This window comes from Tachyglossus aculeatus, chromosome 14 (genome assembly GCF_015852505.1).
Source record: "Tachyglossus aculeatus isolate mTacAcu1 chromosome 14, mTacAcu1.pri, whole genome shotgun sequence".
Taxonomy (NCBI): domain Eukaryota; kingdom Metazoa; phylum Chordata; class Mammalia; order Monotremata; family Tachyglossidae; genus Tachyglossus; species Tachyglossus aculeatus.
The window spans coordinates 57,724,185-57,732,435 of record NC_052079.1 but is presented as its reverse complement, the minus strand read 5'-3'; the positions used below and the strand labels follow the sequence as shown (position 1 = coordinate 57,732,435).

The following is an 8,251-nucleotide window of genomic DNA, read 5'->3' as shown; positions in this document are numbered from 1 at the left end:
AGGACCTGGGTTCTAATCCCGGCTCCGCTACTAATCTGCTGTGTGACCTTGGGCAAGTCACTTCAATCAATCAATCAATCAATCAATCATATTTATTGAGCGCTTACTGTGTGCTGAGCACTGTACTAAGTGCTTGGGAAGTACAAGTTGGCAACATATAGAGACAGTCCCTACCCAACAGTGGGCTCACAGTCTAGAAGACTTCACTTCCCTGGGCCTTTGTTACCCCATCTGTAATATGGAGATTTAGACGGTGAGCCCAATGTGGGACAGGGACTGTGTCCATCCCAATAAATTTGTATCCAACCCAGCGCTTATTACAGTGCCTAGCATATAGTAAGTACTTAACAAATACCACAGTTGGTATTATTATCACAGTAAAGACCATTGGTCCCCTCTCAGGGTCACACCTGGAGGGTTTCCAGTCCTCTACCAGTCTCGACTATGGGAGGGAGAGTCAAGCAGAGGCCTGTCCATTCCATTCTGAGCTTGGGCAGTGGCTAACGAGTGGAAGGCAATCTGCTACAAGTCAAAATTCCCCTGTGCTCGGCAGCAGTGGCATGGAGAGAATCGAGGGCAGAGATTCAAGTTAACTGCACGGAAGGCGGCAATGGTAAACCACTTCGGTATTTTTATGAAGAAAACTCTATGGATCCACTACCGGAACGATTGCAGATGGAGAGCTGGGCGTTCTGGAAGAGATGTGTCCCTGGTATCACTATGGGTCAGAAATGACTTGACGGCATAAGACAAGACAAAGACCCTTGGGGCCCGCAGTTAGAGCAGTGAGCATCATCATCATCAATCGTATTTATTGAGCACTTACTGTGTGCAGACCACTGTACTAAGCGCTTGGGAAGTATAAGTTGGCAACATATAGAGACAGTCCCTACCCAACAGTGGGCTCAAGATTTCACATAATAGTAACAATAATAATTGTGGTTTTTGTCAGGTGCTTACTAGGTGCCTGACACTGCACTAAGCGCTGGGGTAGATGGAAGCACATTGGGTTGGACACAGTCCCCGCCACCCGTGGAGCTCATTATCATCCCATTTTACAGATGAGGGAACTGAGGCATAGAGAATTGAAGTGAAGTGACTTACCCAAGGTCACACAGGAGACAAGTGGTGGAGCCGGGATTGGAACCTAGGTACCCTAATTCCCCGGACTTGAGTCTTTCCATTACACCATGTAGGAGACAAGATACCAGCCTACATAGCTCGTAGGGAATGAAGCCCAGGCCTGGAGTCTAACTCCACCTCTGCCTTAGTAGTAGTAGTAGTAGTAGTAGTAGTAGTAGTACAATTGATAGTAGTAGTAAATATGTTTGATTGATTAGTAGTAGTAGCAGTAGTAGTAGCAGTATTGTCATTATTATTATGAATACCATTGTTATTATTATCATTAATATCATTATAATAACTAATATCATTGTTTTCATTAATGGCACTTGTCATTAATGCCATTGTTATTATTTTTATCATGATTCATTCATTCATTCATTCAATCGTATTCATTGAGCGCTTACTGCGTGCAGAGCACTGTACTAAGCGCTTGGGAAGTACAAGTTGGCAACATATAGAGACGGACCCTACCCAACAACGGGCTCACAGTCTAGAAGGGGGAGACAGACAGACAATAAAACAAAATCAATCAATCAATCAATCAATCAATCGTATTTATTGAGCGCTTACTATGTGCAGAGCACTGTACTAAACATATTAACAAAATAAAATAAATAGAATAATGACGATGATGGTATTTGTTAAGCACTTACTATGTGCCAGGCACTGTTCTAAGCACCGGGGTGGATCCAAGATAATTGGGTTGGACATAGTGCCTGTCCAACATAGGGCTCATAGTGGCTCAGTGGAAAGAGCACGGGCTTGGGAGTCAGAGGTCATGGGTTCTAATCCCGGCTCCGCCACTTATCAGCTGTGTGACTTTGGGCAAGTCACTTAACTTTTCTGTACCTCAGTTATCCCATCTGGAAAATGGAGACTAAGACTGTGAGCCCCATGTGGGACAATCTGATTACCTTGTATCTCCCCCAGGGCTTAGAACAGTGCTTGGCACATAACAAGTGCTTAACAAATGCCAAAATTATTATTAATTATTATTATTAATCCCCATTTATAAGATGAGGGAACCAAGGCACAGAGAAGTTAAGTGACTTGCCCAAGGTCACATGGCAGAAAAGTGGCAGAGCCAGGATTAGAACCCATGACCTTCTGACTCTCAGGCCCCTGCTCTAGCCACTTTATCATTAGTACCATTGTAATCGTTAATAATAATGAAAATGGCATTTGTTAAATGCTTACTATGTGCCAAGTATTGTAAGCTCTGGAGAATATACAAGATATATTTATTTATATAAATGTCTGTCTCCCCTTCTAGACTGTAAGCTTCTTGTGGGAAGAGAATGAGTCTAAAAATTCTGTTATATTATCATATTGTACTCTCCCAAGCACTTATTACAGTTCTCTGCACACAGTAAGTGCTCAATAAATAGCACTGATTGATTGATTGATTGAAGATAATCAGGTCTCACATGGGGCTCACATTCTAAGTAGGAGGGAGAACAGGTATTGAATTCCCATTTTGCAGGCGAGGGAAGGACTTGGGTGTGTTTCACAAATGCCATTATTATTGTTGCTGTTATTATTATTAGTAGTAATAATAATAATAATTGTTGCCTAATTGGAAAGATTGGGATTGGGAGACAGGAATCCTGGATTCTGATCCAGGCTTCACCTCTAGCCTTGAACAAGTCACAACTTCTCTGGGCCTTGATTTCCACATCTTTCGGCTAGGGTTAAAATACCACTACTCTCTCCCTCTTACACTGTGAGCCCATGTGGGCCAGACTGTGTCAGATCTGAATTATCTTGCATCTACGCCAAAGTTGAGCACACTACTTGGCAGAGAATAAATACATAATAAATGCCATCGTTATTATGGTTCCTTTTTAGTTGAGCCCTACAATCCAGGAGGGGTCCTGTGTAGTATCCAAAAACAATCTGGGAAAATGGCAGAGGGGAGGGAGTAAAGAGTCACCCCTAACGTCTTCCCATTCGATCATAATAAAAATTGCAATAGTGGTATTTGTTAAGGGCTTATTATGCACCTGGCACTGTATTAAGTGCTGAGGTAGATATGAGCACTTTGAGTTGGGCACCGTCCCTGTCCCATGTGGGGCTCAAAATCCCCATTTTCCAGATGAGGAAACTGAGCCGGGATGGAGGCCCTGGGGGAGGGTGGGTTTGGCTTTCGCCTGTGCAGAGGGAAAACAGGCACCGGTCCAAACCCCGGAGTGACCTTTGCCCCTGGAAGTTCTGTTCCTCTCATCAAGGATGCACCTGGACAAAGCCACATTCTCCGTGAAGCTTGCCTGGAGTCTGACGTGTGTGTGTCTGTGTCTGTGTGCGTGTGTGTATGTATGTTTGTGTACATGTGCGTCCCTGTTGACCTCATTAAATTCTGCTCCTTGTGGGAGCTCGTTGCCATCAGCGAATTCATTCACTCATTCAATCGTATTTATTGAGCGCTTACTGTGTGCAGAGCACTGTACTAAGCATTTGGGAAGTACAAGTTGGCAACATATAGAGACGGTCCCTACCCAACAGTGGGCTCACAGTCCAGAAGGGGGAGACGGACAACAAAACAAAACATGTTAACAAAATATAATAAATAGAATAAATATGTACAAGTAAAATAAATAAATAGAGTAATAAATATGTACAAAAATATATACATAGTGACTTGAATATAAAGAACACACCGCTCTAAATGTTTATCACAACCAAAAATTTGGTAATCCAGTTTTCTGGATATGCATATGCTAGGTATCTAAGCATGGGGACTTTCCTTTTTTCAGAGCAGTAGTTGCCCCAAATCAATCAATTAATCAATGGTATTTATAATAATAAGAGTAAGAATGGCCTGTATTAAGCGGTTACTATGTGCCAAGCACTGTTATAAGCACTTGGGAGGTTACAAGGTGATCAGGTTGTCCCATGTGGGGCTCACAGTCTTAATATCCATTTCACAGATGAGGCAACCGAGGCACAGAGAAGTCAAGTGATCTGTCCAAAGTCAAACAGCTGACAAGTGGCGGAGCTGGGTGGGTCTGTTAATTCCGTTGTATTGTTCTCTCCCAAGCGCTTAGTGTTCTGCTCTTAGTAGGCGCTCAATAAATACCACCGGTTGATTGATTGAGAGTGCCTCACACCTTGTGACTGTGAAGTAAAGAAGGCACAGTCACCCTGAAGCATATTATACTCTATGCTTCAGGTCAGTGAAGTTAACCTAAAAAAAAATATGCTCAGTCTTGACGTTCTTTGTTGAAACAAAATGGTTTAACCTGGCAATAATAATAATAATAATAATAATAATAATAATAATAATAATAATAATACTTGTTAAGCACCTACTCTGTGCCAAGCACTGTACTAAGCACTGGAGTAGATTCAAATAAACAGGTCAGACATAGTCCCAATCCACACGGAGCTCATAGTCTAAGTAGGAGGGAGAATGGGTATTGAATCCCCATTTTACAGATAAGGAAACTGAGAAATAGTGAAGTAACTTGCCCAGATCACTCAGCAGACAAGTGGCAGAGCCTGGATTAGAACCAAGCCCTATTCCAGGTTTATGATTTAAATGACAATACCCTTGGAAATATGGGAGCCTCCAATGCTTCCGTGACTTCCCACTAGAATGGAAGCTCTCTGCGGGAAGAGAACGTTTCTACAACCGTGCTGTGAGAAACAGCATGGCATAGTGGATTGAGCCCAGGCCTGGTCATGTGTTCTAACCCCGGCTCTGCCACTTGTCTGCTGTGTGACCTTGGGCAAGTCACTTCACTTCTCTGGGCCTCAGTTTCCTCAACTTGTAAAATGGAGATTGAGACTGGGAGACCCATGTGGGACATGGACTGTGTACAACCTGATTTGTTTGTAACCACCCAGTGCTTAGTACAGTGCCTGGCACACAGAAAGCGCTTAACAAATAGCACAATTATTATTATTATCTGTCCATGTGTCCCCTTGTCCATCTGTCTATGTGTCCGGCTTCATCCTGCCCTAGCCTTGATCATGGCTAAGGGATCAAACCCCTTCACATCAGCACTCTGACTTTTTCCCGCCCAACAACTAGATCTGTTTAGCCAGGCCTCACAAACAGCTCTTTCGTGTGCGTGGGTGTGTGTGTGTGTATTCGTGTTTGTGTGAATGTGTGTGTGTGTGTCAGTCAATCATATTTATTGAACTCTCACTGTGTGCAGAGCACTGTACTAAGTGCTTGGGAAAGAACAATATAGCAGACATTCATTTATTCATTCAATCATACTTATTGAGTGCTTACTGTGTGCGGAGCACAGTACTTCTCACTGTACTTCACAGTGAGAAGCAGCATGGCTCAGTGGAAAGAGCACAGGTTTGGGAGTCAGAGGTCATGGGTCCTAATCCCGACTCCCCCACTTGTCAGCTGGGTGACTTTGGGCAAGTCACTTCACTTCTCTGTGCCTCAGTTCCCTCATCTGTAAAATGGGGATGAAGACTGTGAGCCCCACGTGGGACAACCTGATCCCCTTGTAACCTCCCCAGCACTTAGAACAGTGCATTGCACATAGTAAGCGCTTAACAAATGCCATCATCATTATTATTATTATTATTACTAAGCACTTGGGAGGGACAATGTAACAATGAAACAGACACATTCACAACAAGCTTACAGTCTACAAGGGGAGACACGCATTAATATCAATAAATGCAATTGCAGATATGGATATCAGTGCTGTGGGGCTGGGAGGGAGGATGAATAAAGGGAGCAAGTCAGGGTGACGCAGAAGGGAGTGGAAGAAAAGGAAAAGTGGGCTTAGTCAGGGGAAGGCCTCTCGGAGGAGATGTGCCTTCAATAGGGTGCTGAAGAGGGGAAGAATGATTGTCTGTCGGATATCATCATCAATCGTATTTATTGAGCACTTACTGTGTGCAGAGCACTGTACTAAGTGCTTGGGAAGTCCAAGTTGGCAACATATAGAGACAGTCCCTACCCAACAGTGGGCTCACAGTCAAAAAGGGGGAGACAGAGAACAAAACCAAACATACTAACAAAATAAAATAAATAGATTGAATAGGATAGGATAGGAAGAGGGAAGACATTCCAGGCCAGAGGTGGGACGTGGGCAAGAAGAAGCGTGGCTCAGTGGAAGGAGCCCAGGCTTTGGATTCAGAGGTCATGGGTCCTAATCCCGACTCCCCCACTTGTCAGCTGGGTGACTTTGGGCAAGTCATTTCACTTCTCTGTGCCTCAGTTCCCTCATCTGTAAAATGGGGATTAAGACTGTGAGCCCCCCATGGGACAACCTGATCACCTTGAAACCTCTCCAGTGCTTAGAACAGTGCTTTGCACAGAGTAAGTGCATAATAAATGTTATAAAAAAGAAGTTGGCGGCCGACGGGTGAGATGGAGAGACAGTGAGAAGGTTGGCACTAGAGGAGTGAAATGTGTCGGCTGGGCTGGAGTAGGAGAGTAGCAAGGTAAGGTAGGAGGGGGCAAAGTGATTGAGGGCTTTAAAGCTGATGAGAGGCGTTTCTGTTCGATGTGTGCTTGTGTGTGTGTCCCTAACACAGGCTCAATTGGGCTTAAGCAACAATGGACAGGAAAGCGAGGGTTTGCCTTATCACTTTTTCAAATAAAAAGCTTATTCATCCATTCATTCAATCATATTTATTGAGCACTTACTGTGTGCAGAGCACTGTACTAAGTGCTTGAGAAGTACAAGTCGACAACATATAATAATGATGGCATTTATTAAGCACTTATGTGCAAAGCACTGTTCTAAGCGCTGTTAATGATGGCATTTATTACGTGCTTACTATATGCAAAGCACTGTTCTAAGCGCTGAGGAGGTTACAAGGTGATCAGGTTGTCCCAAGGGGGGCTCACAGTTTTCATCACCATTTTACAGATGAGGGAACTGAGGCACAGAGAAGTTAAGTCACTTGCCCAAATTCACATAGCTGACAATTGGCGGAGCCAGGATTTGAACCCCTGACCTCTGACTCCAAAGCCCAGACTCTTTCCACTGAGCCACGCTGCTTCAGAGATGGTCCCTACCCAACAATGGGCTCACGGATTCTTTGTTAATATGGTATTTTCTGAGGGCTTACTATGTGCCAGGCACTGTACTAAACACTGGGGAATGAGCGCAAATGTTTGTACAAACACTGGTTGCTCCTCCGAGCTAAATACACACTAGTTTCCATTAGTAGTATTGGTAACAATGGCATTATAGGTTTGTCAGGTACCAAGCGTTGTGCTAAGAGCTATAGAAAACACAGGGTAATCAGGTCGGGCAGAAGCCCCACAAAGAAGGAGGGGGGAGAGCAGGGATCTTATCTCCATTTTACAGATGAGGAAACTGAGGGCCAGAGGATGTAAGTCACTTTCCCAAGTCCACACAACAGGCCAGGATCAGGGCTGGGACTTGGACCCAGGTCACCCGCCTCCCAGCCCCGAGCTTTTTCCTCTAGGCCTTGTTTTTAATAATCCTCATTTGTTCCGACAGAACTCTAGGGAGGGCTCAGCACAGGGATGGGGGGGCGGGGGTGGATTGCCCATGACGCCTCCCTCCCGCTCCCCCTCCCCAGCAGAGCGTGGAAAGTCCTAGGGACCCTCCAGTCCGGAAGCCCCCCCTCTGCTTGGTAGGGGGTGGGGTGGGGGAGAGCCACCGTTTTTTCCAGTCCCAAGGCTGGAACGGACCAAGCCCCCACTGAGGCCCCGAGCTCCTCGGGTTAAAAAACAAAGAGCTAGAAGGGTTCAGATGAGGACAGGCCCCCTTTTTTTTTTCCTGTTTGTTAAGTTCTTCCTGTGTAAATCATTCCGGGGGAAACCAGGCCCTGAGTTCCACCGCTTCACATCCTGGCCCGTTGCCACCGCACTGTTTTATGGTGTCTTGTGGTGGCGGAGAACTCGGATCCAAGGGAGAGAGGCAGGAAGAGGGAGCCGGGTCCTTTAAGGATACGGTCAGTGGGCCCCACTCCCGCCTCTGCCACGTCCCAGAAGCTGTTCGAGACGGGCCCGTTTGGGGGGCCGGGTCCTCTGGAGGACCCCCAGCCCCAGGACCCAGGGAACAGACTTCTGGGAGGGTGGGGTGTGATCTTCTTTGGTGGGAAGGGAGAGGAGGGGGGCCCCAGGACAGCCATCCCCTCCACAGAGCCCCCACGGAGATTTTGGCCAAGTCAA

The 8,251-nt window shown here is 45.6% G+C and overlaps 1 non-coding gene across 1 annotated transcript; it reads left to right on the top strand.

Moving 5' to 3' along the window:
* The first annotated feature begins 392 nt into the window (after positions 1-392).
* On the top strand, positions 393-530 carry LOC119937349. Its single transcript, XR_005454024.1, has one exon. It is a non-coding gene; the product is annotated as a small nucleolar RNA SNORA7 (small nucleolar RNA).
* Positions 531-8,251: the final 7,721 nt, after the last annotated feature.